A 24,303-nucleotide genomic window follows, 5' to 3' on the forward strand; every position below is an offset into this window, starting at 1 on the left:
CTGACTGAGGCATTTCGACAGCATAAACTAAAGCCTCGCCTAGAGATATTCTTAGATTTTATTAAGAAACCTAGAGATAGATCCCTTTTCATCCAGTTCAGGTTGGGAACACTCCCCCTTCGTGACCATACCTGTAAGTGGAAGCCCCCGCATCAAACCTATCCTGACTGCCCAATCTTTGAAGGTGTCATTGAAAATATCTCTCATTTCTTTTTTGTGTGCCCAGCCTATGTAAAACCCAGACAGAAATGGCTCAAACCTGTGTGCCGGTTGCTTGGAACCAGGGACCACTCCGCTGCACTCAGAATACTTAAGGCTGATGCTAGCACAACCTTAGTGTGTGGGGTGGCCAAATTCCTTAGTTGGGCCTGGGTGATTAGGCTGAAGGCTACCAGATGATCCAAGCTTTAGCCGAATCTCTTTTTATATGTTTAAATCTTCACAAAGCTGCTAAAGTTTAATACATTTTTCATTATTTATTGTAATATAAATGGTTTTTTATTGCTAATCTTTTTAAAATGCTTTGTCAATGAATTGTGATTTTATCTTTTATGGGCTTTTATGATAATCTGTATATCGAAATAAAGCTTTGATGATGATGAATAATGCAGTTTATTTACTACAGTGAAACCCCAAACTAGACATCGCCTCCTCTCATCCATGTGCTCGGCATCTGTCCCAAATGGAATGCTTCACCTCATTCTACACATGCCTTTTTATGCGCGACAACCACAAGCCCGACAGACACGAACATGCAATCATCACATCACCATAGATACAACACCCCCTCTCCCAAGAAAATGAAATAAACAAAAAAAAACATATTATCTCTTGCATCTCAAAGTCTTTAAATTTTCTTGGTAAAACACTTATCCTACCAGATCTAACAACACAGTCATTGGTACTTTTCTCTTCATTTCATACCGAACAGTCAGAATCATTCTGTGCACTTAGATCATCTTGAACAGACCCGCTTAAACTACTGCCATCTGCTGTATGAACAGGATGCTCCTGATGCACATATCCACTTGTCCCCACTTAATTTAATATGTGGGCTTGAGTAGTATCAGTGTTGATGACCTTGTTTAAATTCCAACAACCATTGTTCTTCAAAAAGACCAAATTCCACCCCACCCTCTTGACAAGGAATGGTCTCTGAAATTTGGAAACACCTTTGGGTACAAAATAAGTATTTTGTATTAGCACCCAATCACCCACGTCAATATTTTTCTCTTTCACATTAAATTGTTTGTCATAGTACACCTTACTCTTAAAATGAGATTCCTCAACAGTTTTCTTAACCTCAGACATGACAATTAACCACACCTTTCCCTGAATCTATCCATGAAGTAAATGTTTTAGAAAATCCAACTTGTTTGCATAGCACCTCAAAAGGCATTGCCCCAATCGCAGAGTGAGGTATATTATGAAAGCTGCTACGATAACTTTACACCTCAAATACTCAACTATATTTAAATTGGAATCGATTGCAGTTTGAACACCCTCTTTGATTAATTTATTTTAGCCCTTTCCACCAAGCCATTCGAATATGAAAAATATGGAGCCACTCTGTAATTATTTATGACATTCTCTTTAAGAAAGGTACACAATTTTGTCTAAACCAATTGTATGCCATTATCTGACACCAACATTTTAGGAACACCCGCCAAGAAAAAGTACATCTTTCACAAATCCAATTGTTGAATCAGTTGTGAGCTCAGCAACAACCTTAAAATAAACCCACTTGGACAATGTAATCAAGTAGGATTTTGAAATACATCTGATCAATAGAAAGATAATGGAAGGGTCCTAAATATTAATCACTGCCATATCCCACAATTGTTCTGGCATCTCCAGATTGATCAATGGGGTTTTATTCACATGCCAAGCTTTGTCTGATAAAAGACACTCTTGACAAACTTGTTTGTAGTTATCCACCATTTTGTCCATAGCAGGCCACCAATAGTGGTTGCGTAAAATTATTTTTGGAAATGTAATACCAAGATGACCATTTTGATTAGCCTTCTCTTCAATATTTTAGGTGTTACAAGTAAACAACCTCTAAAAACAATGCCTGACTCAACACTTAAGTCAGGTAACATATGGTAGAAATCTTTGCTGTTACCCAAACCACTTTTTGACTTTCTACCATACCCAGTATTGATGTGTCTGATACGTTCCTGATATTGCACATCAGTCTTACACTCATTGTGCCACTCCTGAGAAGAAATAGCAGAGTTGCAACTCTCCACTGCATCAATTGCTGCAACAACACACTCATCCAATGTCAATTCATCACCACCGTCACCACATGGTACAGGCAGCACATCCAAACTCCCCGGTACATAAAAAATTTCAAAGTCAAATTCTTGAAATGAAGTGATTTATCTGACCAGCTGGATGATGACTTACCAACACCCTCGTCGCCTATGACAAACATCAACAGTTTATGATCTGTAAATATCTTAAACCACTGACCCCACAAATACATTTAAAAATTGTTTATAGCCCAAACACAGGCTAAAGTCTCTCTATGTCTCTATTGTGCTATATTTCAATTCAGCACCTTTGAAAGTGTGGGACACCAAAGCTATTGGTCTTTCTGTACCATCAATCCTTTGACATAGAACCGCATCTTTACCATTAGCACTGGCTTCCTTCATAACTTCACATACTTTTCCTTGTACAATCGGGTTAAAAGACTGAAATTGCAAAATTAATTGTTTCACCTCCTCAAATGCCCTAGTTTGCTTTCCTGTCCAACTCAATTTCTTCTTCTTCCTCAACAATTGCTTGACATATTTTGACACCACACTGAATCAACAAACAAATCTTGTGTAATACTGACTTGGACCAATAAGGTAATGTAAGCTGTCTTTATCATTTGGAACAGGTGCTTCCTTAGTTGCTTTTAATAAATCCTCTTAAGGTTCAATGCCTCTCTCAGAAATAGAATGTCCTAAATACTCAATCTCCATCACTCTAAATCTACATTTTTCTTTGTGTACCGTCATTCTTCTTTCCTGATGAATACATAACACCTTGTGCAGAGTGGCATCATGTTGAGCCATAGTAGATGCAAAGATAAGTATATCATCTTCATATGTCATAACACCAGCCACATCTTTAAACAATTCAACCATAAGTCTCTGAAAGACACTAGCAGCTGACACCAAGCCAACCGGTAGTCTCAAATATTTGAACGCTCCAAATGGTGTAATGAAAGTCGTTAATAACTATGCTTTATCTTTCAGTCTAATTTGGTAATATGCAGCATTCAAATCAATTGTACTGAAAATTCACGCATCACCTATTTGTACTAACAGCTCCTGTATCTTAGGAAAAGATGACACTCAACAATGATGTCCCTGTTTAGTGAAAGAAGATCGGCATAAAACCCAATCTCCCCATTCTTCTGACAAGCAATCACAATACTCGAAAATCCACTCCAAACACTCCACAGTAGCAATAATGTCCTCCACACACATTTTGTCCAACAACACCTTAAAACCATGCGTACACTCAAAGGCACATTTCAAACCTTGTGCGCAGTAGGTATATTTTTTACCCTTAACTGAATGTCATGTGAAAAACCCTTTGACATATCCAACCTTGTCCTTAAAAACAGATTTGTACTGTTTAAATAAAACTTCAATATCCTCTACACCTGCAGAGTAAATTTTCATCGCAGACAGTTTAATGCCCACCAAATCGGACTATTGAAAAGTTTCCTCCACCCATTCTAGATCCAATTGCACAGGCACAGGAGATCCAGCTTTCAGAATGATTCCCAGTCTAGCCTGGTCCATCCACCCAAAGACATCTTTTTCATCCACGCCACATACAACTTAGTGACGATCTTTCTAACTTTAAATGACACAACATTCTCAAACCATCCCAACATTGTAATTACTACTCACCAAACGCCTTGGCTGAAATGTCACACTCACTTAGGGCCAGATGTATCAAAGGGTTTTGCCAATTCTGTGTCTATGGGGAAATGTGTTGATACATATGGCCCTTAGTTCTACATCACTCCAACAATCCATACATTTTAGACTGATCCCAAATAGAAATGTGGAGCCAGCATCAGCCATTAGAGGAACCTGTACCATACCATTACTAATAATGCAAAATGGTCCCTTCACTGAGTTTTTACCCTCAGAGGTGATTGTGAGAATAACTTTCTTGATCTTATCCTGACAACCAAACAAACTGTCCTTCTCATCAATTTTTATCGTAGAAACACTTGTATTTTTTTCTTACTTCCAAACATTCCACCACCTTTTTTCACTCTGCAAAAATTCACAAAATGGCCTAGTTTGTCACTTTTTAAACATTTAAATTTTATTGCTGGAAAATTGGGTGCATTTGCAAAATGTGTATGTGAGCCACAACAAAAGCAGTGGCCTGATTTGGAACTGTCCCGAATGTCACTTTCCATTGTTTTTTCTTTCTTCACATCGAGAGGCACACCTCCAACACTTACTTCCTCTTTTTTACTATCAGAAGATAGAATTTTTGAAGACACCATAGATCTCTCAAGTCCTTTAGCAACTCCAACTAGCTAAGTAAAAGAGAGGTTGCTGAGTGCACAAAAGCCTAACACTAGCTGATCCCAAAGATGAGTATCCATGCTGCTGCCAAAGTCACAAGACGCCGCTAAACTTTTGAGATTTGCAATGAACTCATCAATAGACTCATCACTAGCCTGTTTCAGTTAATAGAAACCAAACCTTTCAAAATTACATTAAGCTATTCACCAAATTGTGCATCTAGTCTAGCAACACCCTCTCGAAACTCATCCCATGAAACATCTAAAGGTGGTTCCATCTCAGGCAATTTATAAAAAAATTCCTGAGCAGCAACCCCTAAACAAATTAATAAAAGAGCTTTCTTTCTCGCATGTTGAAATTTCCTGGCATCAATGGCTAATAAATAGTTTTCAAAATTCCTAAACCACATATGCCATTTGACAACAGGTTTGCAGAATGCTATAAAGAAGGTTGCAGTTGTGCAACAAACTGTTGTGAGACCGTATTACTTCGTGGCTTAGACAGCAGACTAATAAATGACCCTAGAGAATTTGCACTTCCTGACACTTAAATGCCCTTTTTCCAAACTGCTGTGCAAGAAGATCACAACTGTGCACGCATAACCCAAAATCAGAGTTGTACACCACAACTTTGCACGCTTAATTAAATATTAATAAGAATGTGCCTATCACTGTAGGTGCAGGTTGCTCACACAAACTTGAATGAACATGTACCTTAAATATAAGAACTGGTGTGCCCGTTAGCATAGATGCAGGCCGTTCCCAGAAATAAACTAAATGCTGAATGCCAAAGAAGAACGCTCCATCTGACCTTTGTAGCTTCAAGCACACCGCATTAAGGTGTGCCTATCACCGAATAAGCACAAGTCCTCAGGGAGATCGACAACACTTTGAAATAACTGTAGACTTGAAATTGCACCAAAACGAGAAAATTAATGCTGTGTACACAGTGAATCAGCATGACTTTCTCCCGACCCCTGCTAAAATGGGCACCAAGAGTCATCTTTTGGTATTCACCTGCCGATAGGGCTTGTTTTTACAGCGTGGCAATCATAGCTGCACTTCAGTTTCAACAGCTATTGGGGCCTACACTGCCTGGCGTGCGCTCCTCTCTACATGCTCAGTCCCACGCTGCCACGCATACTTACAACATCCTTGCGCTCCAAAGAGCTCACTGCTACCTTCTCAAATTAATTAAGTTCATGAATCTCGAACAGAGGGCACAACTCCATGAATCCATTCAACATTTTCTCCAGGAGACCATGACTGCTGGCCTCAAGAAGTTGAAAGCATTAAACACAGCCCTGAAAATGGCTGTGGCTTCACACTGTGATCAGGTTGCCCAACTCGTAACCAATATTTATGGGTTCAAGGAGAAGACATGAGACAGTAAGTGTATAATAATGTAGTTTATTAACTACAGCGAAGCACCAAATCAGACATCGCTTCCTCTCATCCGTCGGCTCGCCAACTGTCTCATGGAATGCTTCAACTCATTCTACACATGCATTTCATGCGAGACAACCATGAGCCAGACAGACTAGAGGACATGATCATCACAACACCATGGATAAAAAAAATACCTTGACCAAAGTTAAAAAACAAACAAAATAATAAGTGGAGATGATGTAGGTAACAGGGTCCTTTCTGTGCTGAACTGTACAGCAAAGAAATGTACACCAGAGGGCCAGAAATACACAGGAATGTGAATAAATAACACTTCTGAACAAAACAACAAAAAGAAATGGAATCAAAACACTGTTAGACCTTACATTCTTGGCATGGTTTTTCCCCATCAATCCACAACAAGATCCCTATACCTGGGACAGTTAGTATAATATATCTAACTGACATGAGTGCACAAGACTCTGGTTATATTTTCCTCAAGAATACCAGAGTGAACCCCCTATTCTATTTCACAGTGGGGTGTGAGTTCTCTAATGTCTTAATGTCCCCCATATTATACTGTTCCAATGTAAAAACGTACCTGCGTTCTCAACTCAACCAATCCGCAGATGTCGGCCTTTTTCTATGGCAGTACATCCAACCACACTTAACCACATGTGCACACAAAACTTAGAAAAAATGTGTGGTGGAACGGAAGGCACCTCACGGGCGAACAACCCTCGGGGATCTTGGCAGATGTTACCAACTCAATGCCCCTTTCTCATCATCGGTAGCCATTCCAATTCCGAAAGAAAACTGAATTTGATACAACACATAAAGTGAAATGCGTGTGAAAAGGTGCTCAACAAAGAGTTTTACAACAATAACTCATTAGTGTGACCAAAAGGACAGAGAGATATAAAATCAGCAGACACACCCACTCAATTACTTTATTCTTCGTATTAGTGTGTACTGATGAATTAAAAGAAGGTTGGTAGCTTAATCTCGCCTACCAGTACCTGATACCGGCATGTTTCACTGCCCCAATATTTTCGGCAGATTCATCAGGGTATTCAACACTCGGTCACTGCACCAATTTCTTTCTTGGACACTGTTGAGTTGAGACACAAATACTTACTAAATAAAAACATGAGACAACACATAGGGCCAATCTGACTGTTTGACTTTCCAAAACATACATGGCCATGGTAACCAATATAATTACCCCAGGTCAGCATTAACGTCTCATACCAGCTGACCGAATCACACTGCGGTTCATTTTTAGTCGATTGACATATCAATCTGTAAAAAATAAAAATACCAAGTGTATAGTACCATTCAACTCCATGCAGAAATGCGCAGGGCCCTATATGTCTAATCGTATGCAAACACATAGGGAGGGAGTAAGAGGCAGCAACCCCCGGATGATGTCAACATGGAAAACGGCTTCTAGGCAATGTACAGTTATAGCCCAGCACCTTTCATAAAAACTTGCCTTTCCTCGTATTCCTAAATGTTGCTCCCATTCAAAATAAATTAAATTAAACAGGTGAGACACGGGAATCCTCAGAGTCATTTACATCGCCTCCACCGTAATTTTACTAGGCAGTCACTAGTGACAGTCAGGTAACCTGACTGTACGGTGAGGAGAAGGGACAGGGGCTGTAAGCAGACGCGCTGATGAGGGACGCTCTGGGCAGTCACAATCAGTGACGCCGTCACTAGTGACTGCCTAGTAAAATTACGGTGGAGGCGATGTAAATGACTCTGAGGATTCCCGTGTCTCACCTGTTTAATTTAATTTATTTTGAATGGGAGCAACATTTAGGAATACGAGGAAAGGCAAGTTTTTATGAAAGGTGCTGGGCTATAACTGTACATTGCCTAGAAGCCGTTTTCCATGTTGACATCATCCGGGGGTTGCTGCCTCTTACTCCCTCCCTATGTGTTTGCATACGATTAGACATATAGGGCCCTGCGCATTTCTGCATGGAGTTGAATGGTACTATACACTTGGTATTTTTATTTTTTACAGATTGATATGTCAATCGACTAAAAATGAACCGCAGTGTGATTCGGTCAGCTGGTATGAGACGTTAATGCTGACCTGGGGTAATTATATTGGTTACCATGGCCATGTATGTTTTGGAAAGTCAAACAGTCAGATTGGCCCTATGTGTTGTCTCATGTTTTTATTTAGTAAGTATTTGTGTCTCAACTCAACAGTGTCCAAGAAAGAAATTGGTGCAGTGACCGAGTGTTGAATACCCTGATGAATCTGCCGAAAATATTGGGGCAGTGAAACATGTCGGTATCAGGTACTGGTAGGCGAGATTAAGCTACCAACCTTCTTTTAATTCATCAGTACACACTAATACGAAGAATAAAGTAATTGAGTGGGTGTGTCTGCTGATTTTATATCTCTCTGTCCTTTTGGTCACACTAATGAGTTATTGTTGTAAAACTCTTTGTTGATCACCTTTTCACACGCATTTCACTTTATGTGTTGTATCAAATTCAGTTTTCTTTCGGAATTGGAATGGCTACCGATGATGAGAAAGGGGCATTGAGTTGGTAACATCTGCCAAGATCCCCGAGGGTTGTTCGCCCGTGAGGTGCCTTCCGTTCCACCACACATTTTTTCTAAGTTTTGTGTGCACATGTGGTTAAGTGTGGTTGGATGTACTGCCATAGAAAAAGGCCGACATCTGCGGATTGGTTGAGTTGAGAACGCAGGTACGTTTTTACATTGGAACAGTATAATATGGGGGACATTAAGACATTAGAGAACTCACACCCCACTGTGAAATAGAATAGGGGGTTCACTCTGGTATTCTTGAGGAAAATATAACCAGAGTCTTGTGCACTCATGTCAGTTAGATATATTATACTAACTGTCCCAGTTATAGGGATCTTGTTGTGGATTGATTGATTAGAGTGGAGGGCGATCCCTTATATACCTTTCCGCTCCCTCTTGGCTCCTATTTGTTTTTGCATGGTTTTTCCCCAAACATGTTGCCATCACTCCTGTTTTACCTCTGTGCACTTTACTACTGCTAACCACTGCTAAAGTGATTGTGCTCTCTCCTTCCAACTTGGCAAAACTGGACAACACCTTATTGGCACACTGAATTTACTTTTACGCCCCTAGTAAAGTGATACTACCTGTACACAGCACCTGTAAACTAAATTCTATAAGTGGGCTGCAGCACTCATTGTATCACTCACTGTAGTAGACTTTTAAACAATGTTGCAGGCCTGCCACCGCAGTGCAGTGTTAAACTGATATTTCAACCTGGCAAAATAAGCCTTTTGCCAGGCCCAAACCTTCGTTCCCCTGAGATAGGCACTTAAGGTTCATAGAGCAGTGTGCACTATCCCCAGCAGGCTGGCCAATGGGAACCCACTCTATCAGGAATCAACGCACGCCTCCTGAAAAGACTACAGACAATACAAAAATCAGCAGATAAGACTCATACTCAACTTTCCCAGATGGACCCACATTACACCGCACCACAAGAAGCTACACTGGCTCCTGATCCAGAAGAGATGCCAGTTCAAGATGTTGACCCACGCATAAAAAGCCCTGCACAACAAAGGACCAGCATACATCAACAAACAAATGACCTTCCAGCCCCCGACCAGACCCCTACGATCTGCCTATTACCTCCTTGCAGAAACTCCACCGGATCCACTGAGGCAACAACAGAGGATGCTCCTTTTCACACCTGGCAGCCAAAGCTTGGAATGACATTCCCCTGCAGCTCAGGACCGCCTCATCACGTGGGGAATTCAGGAAAGGTCGCAAAACCTGGCTGTTTGAATGAACAAATCACCATGAAACAGTTAGAAACTCCAGCGCCTTGAGATCCTCAGATGTAATTTGCTGTGTTTTATAAATCCTGATTAATTGATTTAAAAAGTAGGACATGTGTACTTAATGTTTACATGTCATGACAGGGAAAAACTCCTAACGTCGTTTTTTAGTGTTGTAAGGCCTATCTCTCCCATTGACTAACACTGTGTCACCATATTACATTTCATAAGTGATAACTTTAGATTGGGAGCAAGTAGAGCCATGGTGTTTGCACTTAATTGAATTAGAATTTAAAGTCTTCTTAAATGATAGAGTCAGATTTTAGGTCACAATTCTGAAAATACCACATTTAGAAAGTTGTGAAGAAACAACACTGGGTGTGGGCTTCCCACGGTAAGGCCAAGCCTCATCAATACAACAAAACAACCAGAAAGCCAATACTGTGACCTCTATTTAGCTGAAGTTACCTACGCGCAAAGAATTAAACTAAGTGCGGGGCAGTGACACAGTTCACAGATTAAATCTCTTTTATTTTTAAATTTTTGAGAAAAGTTAGTTGGTTCAAAGTTAACCAAAGATTCAGCACAATTTAGAACACAAACAATACAGGGAACAATATTCATAAAAATGACGTTTTCTTAAAACAAACATTGATAACACAACAATTAGTGAAAATACCTACTATCATACCAAGTTGATCAACATTTACAAACATAACTCACTCTCTCATGCACAACACACACTCCGGACTTTCTATACAATTGTAATGTCACAAACTAGTTGATTAAATAGAAATGAATAAGGAAAGAAGGGAAGCACCATAGACAAAAGCTCTGGAAAAGCAAATCAGCTTCTTTTTAGAAATTACAGGAAGAGTTTTTTTATTTTTTACAGTCTTATGGTGTTGTAGAATGGTCTACGCGTTTCGAACCCTTAATAATTGCATAGGGTTCTCATCAGGACCTCATAGCTGAAAGAGAAAGACATATAACTCAATCAGAATTCGAAGAGGTTTTATGGGGTGGTTTTATTTCTAGCTGCCTGGGCAAGCCCTTGCTTCCTACCTTGTATGAGAGCTCATACTGTGAATGGACACCCGGACGTTAGCCAACTGAAAGACAAATTAATTGGGACAATAGATCAGCCTACCATCAAACATCCCAAAAATTCTCGGCCAATATAATACCTGGATTTTACTTACATACACAACGAAGGAGGATGGCCGAAATTTCTGTGGGAACAAGAATGACTTAATGAGCGCTCAGAATGGATATGGGGAGGAGGCAGTTGTTTTATATATACGGCGCCAGACTTACTTTTTAAAAATGTTGTTGATTTTTCAAGAGGGACACTTGTCAAATGCAGCGATGTTCGAATTGAATGAATCACGGGCCTGAGGCTGAAAGAAAAAACATGGGTTACTCGCGTGTGGCCCTCGTGCAAACGGCAGAAGTCTTGCAGTTAGGCTTGTGTTGCAAACTTGGTACGGGCTGCACATACCTTGAATTGCAGCAGCGGACGGTCCTCTGTATTGGGGTCAGTGAGACACAATGTGTGTGTTCTAACGCTGGGCGGATCAGTTATTTCACATCTACTTCCATGATCATCAGGCTTCTGGGAACTGCAGTTTCACTGATTGGCGCAAAAACTACAACGCTTGTTTTTGATTGTTTAAAAGTGGTTTGCGGCACTACTATGCCTCCATCTTTCTGATCTGTCCATCATTTGCCCAATTTGCTTGGATCATGCGTGTCTGTGCCTACATGTTGCACTTGATGGTACAATTTCTGCAGGAAACTGTCTTATTTAAAAAGGGGTTAATCGTTTCTGAGTGCAGTGTATGCATGCATTTATGATCATTAAGTGGAATGATCGTACTGATTCGTTTGAAATAAGTCACATCGTCGCGCGTCCTGTTTCACGCAATCCGGTATGGACTCGTGAAATACTGGGGCGTGACGTTGTCTTTCATATTGCTGTACATCATTGTCTTGTTTTCCATAATTTCGTTCTTCACTTTGGAGTATAGTGTATGCAAGCATACTCGGTCGTATTGTCTGTAGTGTGGATGTTTTTTTTTTGGAATGTTCATAATGGCTTGCGTGAATATGGTCACAAATGTCATACGCTCTGTGGTCCAATGTCTGACAGTGGAAGTCGGTATGTTCTTTGTCCGGTGTGAACTGAGTGTGGCATGTGGTTGCCCATAAAGATCAGTTTAGTTTATGTAATTCAGACATTTCATTAAGCCCTTTGGCTACTGTATTAAATTTCAAGATTAGCATCGTTTCTCTTTGCAGCAATTTTTTATCCAAATCTCCTCCTCTTTGGTCTTTGTCAACCTTTAGGATCACTGTCCATTTCAGATCGGCTTCCTTGTAGTCCATTAATAGCCAATGGTTAACCAATGGCGCTGTCAAGACTTTCATTCTTATTCGGGACTTATGCTGCGTTATGCGCGATCTTACTTCCTGATTGGTTTTACCGATGTATAACAAGTTGCATGGACACTTAATCCCCTATATCACATTACGTGACTTGCAATTTGTGAAGGCAGTATGTTTCCAGAAGATGTTTTCGTGTTGGAAGACTGAGCCTTCTTCTGTTGACGAGCAACAAACGCATGTTCCGCATTTTTTGTGTCCCACTACTGGAGGAAGTCACATGTAGCTTCTGACTGAGACGACCTCTTTTTGTGGTAGGGCTGCTCTGACTAGATGGTTGCCAATAGATCGATTTTTCTTGAAGGCGAATAACGGTCTGGCATTAAATAAAGTATGTAGATTTGTAATTAGATGCCAATTTTTTGCAACCGCTTTTTTGAGTGAGTTAGAATTGGGGCAGAAGGTGGAGACGAAGACTATTCTGTCTGTTTCTTTCTTTGTTTTTCTCTCTAATAGGCTCTCGCGTGGTGTCCACCACACATGTTTGACTGAACTCTTGAGGAGTTTTTTTGGATACCCCCTGGTCAGGAGGTTATCTGTCAACTTCGCCGCATTGTCCATGAACTCATCTTTCGAGTGGCAATTCCGCCGGATTCGTAAGTATTGCCCGTAGGGTAGATTAATCTTCATACTCTTCGGATGATTGCTTTTGTCATGAAGTGATTTGTTCCTATCGGTCTCTTTTTTGTATAAGGTGGTAACAAGTCCTCCATTCGCCGGGTATACTTCCACATCCAGAAAGGGTATTTTTTCTTTTGAATAATTCAGGCTGAATTGAATCTCCTCCGTCCGAATATTGAGCCATTGATGACATTTTCTAAGTTCTTCCTCCTGTCCTGTCTACACAAAAAAGACATCATCTATATATCTATTCCAATGACCAATGTATTGGAGAAATGGGTTGTTTTTGTAGATGAACATTTCTTCATAGACTGCCATAAACAGTACTGCCAACTCCGGGGCAAATAGACATCCCATCGCCACTCCGCTTATTTGATAGTAAAATTCGCCATCAAACTTGAAATAGTTTTTCTTAAGAGCAAAACTTGCTAGTTTAAGAATGAAATCAGTTGGGACTTTATGTGGTCTTATTCTTGACTCTAAGAAATATTTCAAAACATAAAGGCCTTCCTCTTGGGGTATTTGGGTGTATAAAGATACCACATCCATTGTCACTAAAAAGTGACTGTTTGCCTCAAATTCAATCTGAATAGTTTTATTTATGAAGTCCATGGTGTCCTTAAGGAAGGATTTGACGTCAACCATAAAGGGTTTGAGGAAATAGTCCACATATTTTGAAGCTGGTTCCAAAAGGGATTCGCAACCAGAGACAATCGGTCTCCCGGGTGGTTGTGTTTCACTTTTGTGCACTTTAGGCAGTACATAAAAAAGCGGGATTCTTTATTTTCAAATACTCTGTCTCTTTTTTACTGAGGAAACCTTGGACATGGCCTTCATCTACAATTGCGTGAAGGACATTTTTTAGTTCACTAGTAGGGTCATGGTTGATTTTTTTGTAACAGCGATTATCATCCAGTTGGCGTTTAACTTCCGTGACAAACAATGTCCTATCCCAGAGGACTATTGCGCCGCCTTTATCAGCTTGCTTGTAAATAACGGTATACAACCTTTACAACGCAGCTTTTACAACACACTACCATTACAACGAAATTTTTGCAACGCAAAATCCATTACAACGCATGCATTTACAACGCAGTCATTACAACGCATGACACTACAACGCACACCACTACAACGCATGCTATTACAATGCAGTCATTACAACGCATACCATTACAAAGCATAGCATTACAACACATAGTACCCTTACACTATCCAACACTTACCCTACTGTTGCACCCCCTGGAGTTAGAATAGTAATTTTTACCCCTACACTATCCAACACTTACCCTACTGTTGCACCCCCTGGAGTTAGAATAGTAATTTTTACCCCTACACTATCCAACACTTACCTTACATGCAATGTAATGTAATGCGTTGTAATGGTATGCGTTGTAAATGTAGTATGCGTTGTAGTGGAATGCGTTGTAAAGGTAGTTTAAAAGAATTCGTTGTAATGGCATGCGTTGTAATGGCGTGTGTTGTAATGGATGTTGCGGTGTAAAAAATGCGTTGTAAAGGTAGGCGTTGTAAAAGTATGCGTTGTAACGTCATACATCCGTAAATAACTGACGTATCTCTCTTTAAGTCCTATAGTGCCATGGATTCATTTTTTGTTATGTTAAATTTAGTCCATTTCCTCTTTTGTTCCAATCTGAAATTGATGAAAGTAATGTCCTCTCAAAAGTGATGACTTCCTTTGTAATTTTGTAATTTGAGGGTACGAATGTTGATTTATTTTTGAGGCCTGTATTCTCTAGAGTTGTGTCGAAAGAATTTTCTAAAAAGAATGCCTTAAGTCGGACTTTTCTACAAAATTCAAGAGTTTCCATTTTGAGTTTGACAAAATCTGTGAACTGCGATGGAACAAAAGAAAGACCTTTCTCCAGGATCGTTGTTTCGTCTTGTGTTAAATTTTTTTTAGACAGATTAACAATTGAGGATTGTTTTAGTTCTTGTAATTCTGTCTCCTGGTAGACATCTCCCATGGTTGCTGGTTGAAGCGAACTTTTCCTCTGGGTTTTGTCTGGCCTCTTCCTAAAAAAGGTGTTTGCTGGTTTTGATGAGATCCTCTTCTGTTGTTAAACCTCCGGGGTTCCGGGGTCTCGCTTTCACTACTACTCCCTGAGGAAAATGTTTCCGAAAATGTGATATAATTATTGGATGACCTCCCTTGGATTGGAGAGGAGCTGCGCCCTGCCTCATTTACTTAAAAAAAAATGTTTTATTGAGCAGAGCAGAGGGGCATAAAATACATAGTAATCACAAGGAAATTTTACAGACATTTTTTCGGTCAATAAATCCTATTCATTATTCGATCAACATGGAATAACTATCAAGACATGAACGGAAAGTAAATAGCAACAGTAATCTGGCTGTATCTTAAATTATTTATAAGTAAACAGATCTTACTCATTAGTATTCTAGAATGCAAGAATGTTATAATGACAAGAGATATTCAAACTGAAATTATTCGGGGACCTATATATATTTACGTAAAATCATCATAAAAGCAAGGATAATTAAAATCGTAATCCAACTATAATTCACGTATATACTTGATTTTGGAGCACTCCTTAAAATAGTTAAAACAGCATCTTAACCATTCACAAATATATAAGAATTTACCTGCAAAAATGCTGTAGTGTGTAGTGTAAAAGTGCTGTAGTGCCATGTTTAAAGTGCATCTCAAGCGTGCCAGAAAAAGTGCAGTATGCTATAGTGCTCCAAGGTGTTAAATTGCAATATCTATAGAATTGATATTTCCGCCATAATTTCAGAATTCTTAAAGAATTTCCAAACAGCATAAAATGTTATTGTTGCGCCTACCCTCCTAGCATATGCTTCTTCAAACATCATGGTTTGTTTCATTTTGTTTAACCATTTAAAGTAGGAAGGTACATCTTCAGACCTCCAGTTTCTGAAGAATTAAAGAACGAGCAAAAAGGGAACAAATTACCGTCAAGGTATCTTCTGCTTTTGTCATATCAGTCCTTTCTCTAGAAATACCGAAGAAGGCTACCTCAGCATCTGGATCGAGCCTCTTCTGAATTGCCTGGCTTGTAGCAGAGAAGATCTTGATCCTGAATAATTCTAATTTTGGGCACGTGAAGAATGTGTGAAGCCAAGCCTCTTCAACTTCTGCCTTGCATCGAAAGCATCTGTTCTCCACTTCCGGATATCCTTTACTAAGATTTTTAGGGGTATAATACGCCAGCCACCAGGATAGAAAATCCATTCTTTTAAAATTGACTGCTCTTAATGCCTTACTCCCTAACTAGGCTATAGACTGCCACTTCTGGCGAGAGAAAGAGCAGTTAATTTCCAGTGTTACTCTTCACAGGAATTCCTCAACCAGAGGAAGCTCCTTATACTTTCTCAGCTGAGAGTACCAGTTTCCCACCCCTCCTTAATCTGGCTCGGTATAATGCGCTCACCTGCTTTGTTGGAGCACCGCTGGATAACAGATTATATCTATTTCTAAAATGTATAATCTGCAGATAATCTAGAAAGCCGAGCTTATTACGATCACCATATCTATTTTGGACCTCCTGCCAGGAAATTACTATATTATTGATTAAAAAGTGCCCCAATTCTTCTACACCACAATCTTTCAATCTTTTAAGACGACTAGAGTTTATTTGGAGACCAAGAGTTTTGCATTCCAGTAACTTTAAATAGTTGAATCTGGAAGAGCCGGCTTGTTTAAAAAATGAGTGCAATCTACAGGAAAAGTCTTGTACTGTCTTATATCTGGTCTTCTTCGGTAATTTTGATGTTTTTAAAAATGTCAGAATTTGCAAGCCAGATTCCTGCACCTTTTTATCAAATAGAAAATTTTCTAGTAAACCATTTGTTTCCAATAGACGTGCTGTAAGATCTACAATCGCTGCCTCATAGTAAGCTTCAGTTTTCGGCAATGCTAAACCACCCTGATTGGTTTCGAGCTGTAGTATTGCTAACTTGACCCTAGAAGCCTTCTACTCCAGATAAATTCCCTAAACATTGACTCCAGCTCTTTAAAATAGTTGGAGTTGATTTTCAAAGGTACATTTATAAAAAGGAATATTAATAAGGGAAGGATAGACATTTTTATTAGAGCTACATGGCCTATTAGTGTTAGGGGTAGAAAAGACCACTTATCGCGCAATACTTTGATTTTTTTCCGCATTGCTAGATAGTTTAAGCTGAATAACTGTTCATAGCAGTTGGAGACATATATACCCAGATATTGTATTGGTTCTGCTTTAAAAGCCTGTGTTTTAAAACTGGAAGGGAGGAAATTACAATTGACATTCAATGTTTAGATCTCAGTTTTGTTTTGATTTATTTTATAACCCCCCATAATTTCAAATTGAATAAATTCTATTAATGTCTGGTCCGCGTTCAGGTTTTCAGGGCTAAGATATAGAATAATATCATCTGCAAAGTGTTCTAATTTCGCCATCCCCCTTATTGGAGCTTTAATTTCTGGGTTTTCTCGTATTCTTATGGCCAGGGGCTCAATGAAAAAGGTAAACAGTAAGGGGGACATTGGACAACCTTGTCTGGTCCCACGATTGATATTAACTGTGCCTATTTAATTGCCATTTATCACCACCTGAGCCTGGGCACCCTGATAGATGTTCCTCAACATATTAATGACCTGGACAGGGAGACCAAATTTATCCAGACCATTGAAAAGTGCGTCCCAATTAACCAAGTCAAGCGCCTTTTCAGCATCCACTATCATGATGAGCGTTGGGATTTTATTGTTCATAATTAGGGCTCCCCGTTTAATGGTATTTATTTTTTCTACATTTCCGTCTGTATTTATCCATACTTATTTTTTGCTAATTTTGTCTGTATTTATCCATTTCTATTTTGTGTTTTCTGTATAAATGAAGCTGCCATGGGTATTTTTCCACATTTATTTGACTGATAAATGTACATTCGCTTTTGAATGTTCAAAAGGTTTCAGCAGTATACAGTGCAATAGTGTTATCTGAAAACACCTGCATTGCAGAATAGCATAAATAACTGTATATCTGCACTTAATTAAGCTTAATTAGGAAATACATTGTCTTTTTTCATCTCCCCTACCTCTCAATCTGTACACCTACTCACCTGGCATTCATGATTGACAGTAGAAAAAAACATCTAAAGAAGACATATTTTCAGTATTTTGCTGTATTTAAAAATAAATACAGACAGGAAAAAATAGTTTTCTGTCTGTACTTATCTGTAAAAATCAGTAAAAATCGAAAACTGAGAGCCCTGTTCATAATATAGTCAAGGGCCTGAATTAAGAACCCAGTGCTCGAGGACATAGACCTCCCTGCCACAAACCCGGATTGATCGCTATGAAGCAGTTCCTGGGCTATGGGGGTGAAACGTTGGGCCCAGACCTTCATTAGAATCTTATAATCAGTATTGAGGAGACTGAATGGTCTATAAGAATTGACGTCTTTGTAGTTTTTTCCCTTCCTTACAAAGCTGACAATTATAGATTCTTCAAAACTTGAGGGGACGCAGCCTCCCGACTTACTATTATTGAACAGTTTTGCCAAGAAGGGAGTTAATTCCTTAGAAAATGTTTTATAAAATTCAATTGGCAGCCCATCAGTTCCACAGGCCTTTGCCGCGGCAATATATTTTAGAACATTTAAAACTTCTGTTTCTGATATGTCAAGTTGGCTTTGTTCCACTAGCAACACTTGCTTAATATCTAGTGGTGTATAGCTGCGAATAATGTTCCAAAAAGTCTTTGGCTATGGCATCCTTATCTATTACTATAGCCCTGGACCTTGGGTCAATATTTTTGGAAATTAAAGCTGCTTCCTGTTTAGTTTAGGTTGCCTCGGCTAGCAACTTACCAACCATTGGCTCTCCTCGTATACACGTTGTTGGTAAGTCCTAGAACTATTTATTTCTTCAATTAGAAAGAATTCCCTCAACACATGTTTTGCCCTTTCAAGCTGACTCCCTACTTCCCCCGCCCCCTGTGGCAGGGTATTGCTCAAACACAGGGCAATATCCACAGCCTGCTGAAGTTTGGCTATTTTTTCACGCCGTTGTTTAGACTGGGCAACTGAAAAAGCAATCATCTGCCCACGTAAGGCTGCTTTGAACCCACCCCAAACTGAAAAAGCCTCTGCTGTATCTTGATTGATCCTAAAGTATTCTACTATCCATTCTTTTATATCAGCTACCCATCGAGAATCCTGCAGGCGGAGACAATCCATCTGCCACCTGGATCTTGTCCTCCTTGCCTTCTCAATTTGCACCTCTAGTTTTACAAGGGAGTGATCAGAGAATTAATTTGTCCCTATTTCCGTACCTATATGTTTCAAAGATTGCGTTATTCAGAAAAAATCAATCCAGGAAGCCGTTTGAAATTGGCAGCAATAGCATGTAAATTTACAATTAGTCAGGTTAGTTAGGCGCCAAGGATCTAACAAAAGATGCTCTTATTGTAAAGCATCTAGGACTTTTTTGGTTTTGGGCTTTAACTGCTTCTTGTTTTTTTTAGAGGTGCCTTTCTTCAAATCTTGAATGAAGTTAAAATCTCCTCCTAAAATTAACTGTCCCGGTGTCCCCCTAAGAAGCTCACTTATTTTCAGTACTGCTGTGGTATCGTCTATTATTGGGCTGTAATAGTTTTGCAAAATGTAATGTTGTACCATTTAGTTTGGCTTTGACCCAGATCCACCTGCCAAAGGGGTTTCTCCGGACTTGACCCAATTTCCACAGGATACCTCTGCCAAGGAAAATTGCTACCCCTCTTTTTGCCAGCCCAGCTGATGCACAGTAAGCTTGATAAAATGTTCTGGGGATAAAAAGCTTTGTGGAATTTGTTTTTAAGTGAGTTTCTTGCAGAAATAGCACCTGCGGCGAAAAAGAAGCTAACCACCTGATAAGCCCTCCATATTTCTGTTTGTTTAGTATTCCATTGCCATTGACTGAAATAACACAGCACTTATTTATCATTTCCATAAAGTTCCAAACAACAAAAGAAAAATCCCATAATCCTATTTACCTTTCCCCAATTGCTCTTTTTCCTGCTACACCCTCCCCTGAACCAACCCCCCCTCAGCAGTCCCCATCTAGAAATGTGGACCACCACACTAACCATATCTCACCCCCCTACTTCTCTAATGGGTGTCATGGACCTACACCCTGGGTGACCCACCTCCCCTGGCAATAGTGAACTTCGATGTACACATTATCTAGCATATCATTTCACTTCGAAGAAGAGATTGCCGTAAAAAGACCCTGAACATCTTTTAAGTTTGAAAAACATGTGGAAGTTCCCCCATACTAGAACACATAACTTGGATTGTTAGGCTATTGATGCCTGCATGCCATGAGCTTTTAAGAGGAAGAGAAGTTTAACAAACTCTTTGCGCCTACGTGCAGCTGCTGCTGACATGTCAGAAAACATACGGCAATTTTGAAGTTCCAGTAATCGCAAATTGTCTTTGTTGTATAGCCTTAGCCAAAATCCTTTCCTTGACTTGATAGTCAGCAAAGTTGACAAGCATGGTGCGTGGACTGTTAGAGTTCGGCAATGGATGGAAGGGGACTCCATGAGCCATTGTGATTGTTAGGTCTCCATTATGCTCAGGCAATACCCTCTGCTTGATAAAGGATTCCACTGACTGGACCACCTGGGAACGCTCACTCCCCTCAGGAACCCCCACCATTCGTAAGTTTGATCGTCGTGAGAGGTTTTCAAGTTCCTCAAGTTTGTTCTCTAAAATATTCTTATCCTTGGTGGCTTTGTTAACTCTCAAGAGCATGGAACTCATTTGGTCCTCTAGCTGGGCAATCCTTGACTCGGCTTCTTGAATTTTTACTGGGGAGCAGGCGACTGCTTCTTCAATTTTCCCGAGACGCTGATGGAGAGAAGCTATTTCATTTTCCTGAGACCTCTTCATTTCTCTTATCTCCTGAAGGATCAGGTTTAGCAAGGTCTTTATATCCATCTGTTTAGTAAGGGCTGCGGCCAACGAGGCATCTAATGAGGCTTCTACAGATTCTGAAATCAGCAGTTGTCGATTCTTTGCCCCTTCTGACTCCCTGGGGGCTGGCCCGGTGGTCCTGCATTATTGCCATCGGGCAGCTGAAGCAGGGTCTGTTGCTGTGCCTCGGCCCCTGATCGCAGTTCAGTTGACTCTACTGCCGGAAACTGAATGAGCTGGGTATGGAGTAGTGGATTGACCCCTGAAGAAGGAGGTGTTACCTGGACCACACAACTTTGACTAGGTTCTTGTGCTGTTAAGTCGGGTGGGAGAGCAGCCTGAGCCGTTGATAAAGCAGATGTAGAGGAAGATGAGGTCTGTCGCGGGCTGTTGTGGGTGTCTTCTATCCCAACTGCCCCTTCCTCAGACAGCCTTGATGATTGGGCGACGGATTTGAGGGGGGGGCGCCTGGGACGCCTTTTTCGAAAATAATCGAAAGTCTTTTGTGTTTTTGCCTCCTCTTTACTAGACCCTGCTATCGGATCACCAGCCTGTTTTTTCTCAGTAGTACCATGATCCTCCACCTGAAGCTGGACTGCCGGGGGCCCAGCTTCCACGAGCAGCTCAGCAAGCTCATCTTCCGAGCTCTCAAAGCTTGAGTTGAGGCCGAGCGGTTGACCAAATGTCCAGCTTTAACCGCTGAAGAAAGCGCGTTTGCCTTTGCCAAGCGAGCTTTGGCCTTTAGTCCTGCCACAGTATCAACTTTGGCGACAAGATTAATCTGTTTATGTTGCTTTCCCATCTTGACTTCCTTTAAATCCACACAGCAGATATTTCACAGTCTTCTTAAAGATTTTTTTTTTTGTGCAAGCCGCAAACTAATGGCACCTAGATTGTGAAAACTGTTTCATATTTGAACATTTAGAGGGGAAATTAAAAGGAGGATAAAAAAAATGTTCTGCCCCTCAGTTTGTTAATTCAGCTCTGGTTTTTCTTTAAACTACAGAAAAAAACCATAGGGGCCAATTAGAATGTCGGGCTGATCGCCACAGCCCGCATGGCGGTGGCGATCTGCCTGGCATTTCTTTCCTGCCCGCATGCCATTACCCCCGCCATATTACTATGGCGGGGGGGGGGACTCAGGCGGACGGAAAGACTGTCTGCCGGTTTTCTGCCCGGTCGATGCGTTGACCAGGCGGAAAAGGTTTGAATATGGTGGTGGTGTCTGTTAGACACCGCCATCCATATCACGATGCATGTGGGGATTTGCGTATCTGTGGCAAAGGCATGCGGTCTTTACAATCGGGGCACATAGTGTGACCCCGGGAAGATGTGGGGTGGGTGGTGCACATGTTTCATGTTTCATGCACAACATGGCAGGCACCGCGCGGTGCTGAAAGCACCACCTGCTGTAATGTCAAGAATGCAGGATGTGCCCGCCACACCCCACAGGACCGCCGCGCTTATGGCGGGCGGTCGCTTTCTACGTCAGGATGGCAGGCGGATCCGAATAATGCCCATAGTTCTCAGGGCCAGTTCACCTCACCTCCTCGAAAACAGCATCTCTCCCCGCAGTGTTCAACATTGAAATATGCATGCTCATGTTACAGTGATACAACCGCTATAAATGCCACATTTCTGCTATTGTAAACAGGCTTTATTATCATCCATCATATCTACATGCCACCAAGTTGGTAACGTACTATCAAGGTGGTAATCCAAACCGTTAACAAGCTGCAACGTGTATTGGACCTTAACATTGATTGACAAGCAGTGCAGAAGGCTTGATTAGTTAATTTTAGCTGCTAATGTCTTTTCTGATCTGACAGTAGCAAGTTGAAATCTCACCAAGGCTTCAATCCTCCGAGGATGGTAAGTTCAATAACATTAAAGTGGATAATAATATCTGTTATTTACAGCGCTTAGAAACGACAGATGGGATGTATGAATTACTTTAAAACAGTGTTCCTCAAACTGTGGGTTGAAACCCAGTGGTGGGCTGCAAGGCCATTTTTGTTGGGTTGCGAAATTCCAAGCAATAAATAAAGATCTCTTTAAATTATGTATTTTTCTGGTCACATTTGCTGCCCTTCAGAGGTTAAATGTCAGACTATGTCTATTGACAAACTCCTGCTTATTTTTTTAGCAGGGGGATTGGTGTTTAGAAACTCCTTTCACTTTGCCGTCAGAGAAAGAAAAGTGAATTATGTGTCAATCTTGTTGAGATACAGTGAGTGTGAAATAAAAGGCTGTAGATGTAATTTCTGTAACACACAAGGAAATGCAAACATCTGTAAACAAACTGCACACATTCAGCAATTAGGAAAGCAAATGAAGCACATGTTTTTGTAATTCTGAAGTGTGCTTAAAACAGGGATTTAGTAGGATCAAAACAAAACAAAACACTTTACTTGGTGATGCACAAATTATAAATATTCACGTAAACCAGATTTGCACTCATTATCATTTGTGTGCAATATAGTTTTATCAGTAAAACAGTATGTCTGTGCTAATGTAGTGACCATTTCAAATGAAAATGTACTGCTAGTTACTCGACTGGGCCCTAACATTCAGACAAATGTTAAACAAACTGGCAAGCATTTATTTACATGTTAAGTGAACTTAATGAAAGCAGCATAGCAGGCTTCTTGCACCATTTGTAGATACTCCAGGGCAGATTTATGAAGGCCCTGCGCCGCCGGTGCGTCACTTTTTCCCATGTTGAAAGTGACGCACCGGCGGCGCAAGGCCTTCATAAATCTGCCCCTCCATGTTTAAAGACCTTTTGCAACTCACGTGCAAATATCATATAGTCTCTACAAAATTTTAAAAAGTGTGGGGCATATTATCAAGGGGGGGTTATCTCCGCATTTTTGGCTTTAAAAGCCAAGAAAGCGGAGATAAAATTATCTCCCTATTACCTAGCTGTCGCTAACACCAGTTAGCGACAGCTAGTAGGAGATAGCAACCATCTTGGGCCCCACTTTGCATGTCAGTGATATTTATCACTAATGACATGCAAAGTGGGCGTGCCAAGATGTTAGCGACTGGAAACAGTCGCTAACATCGCTATCTCCTATTACCAACTTTTGGAGATATTCGCGCTAAGCGCGAATATCTCCAAAAGCTAACACCTGCCCTGAGCAGTTCTTAGCCATGTTATCCAATGGGAGGTGGATAACATGGCTAAGAGCATTAGCTCGGTAATGCATGAATATCGCGGACTTTTCAGCGATATTCATGCATTGCGGCCGTTTTTTATCGCATTTGCGATAAACCCTGGTTATACCAAGGTTTATCTGCGATAAAAATCGCCGCAGCTTAGCGGTAAAATTTTGTCTCTAACCAAGCAATAGCGATAATTATCGCTATTGCTTGGTAATATGCCCCTGTATTTTTTCAACATGAGGAAGTGTTTCACCTTGGTACCCTAGATTTATCACTACATTCATCTGCATTTTTAGAAGTGATACTTTTTAAACATAAGCTTGGAAACATTCATGCCGCCACCATCTCTGATGACAATGACATTGGTGC

The sequence above is a fragment of the Lissotriton helveticus genome, chromosome 2_1 (genome assembly GCF_964261635.1).
Source record: "Lissotriton helveticus chromosome 2_1, aLisHel1.1, whole genome shotgun sequence".
Taxonomy (NCBI): Eukaryota; Metazoa; Chordata; class Amphibia; order Caudata; family Salamandridae; genus Lissotriton; species Lissotriton helveticus.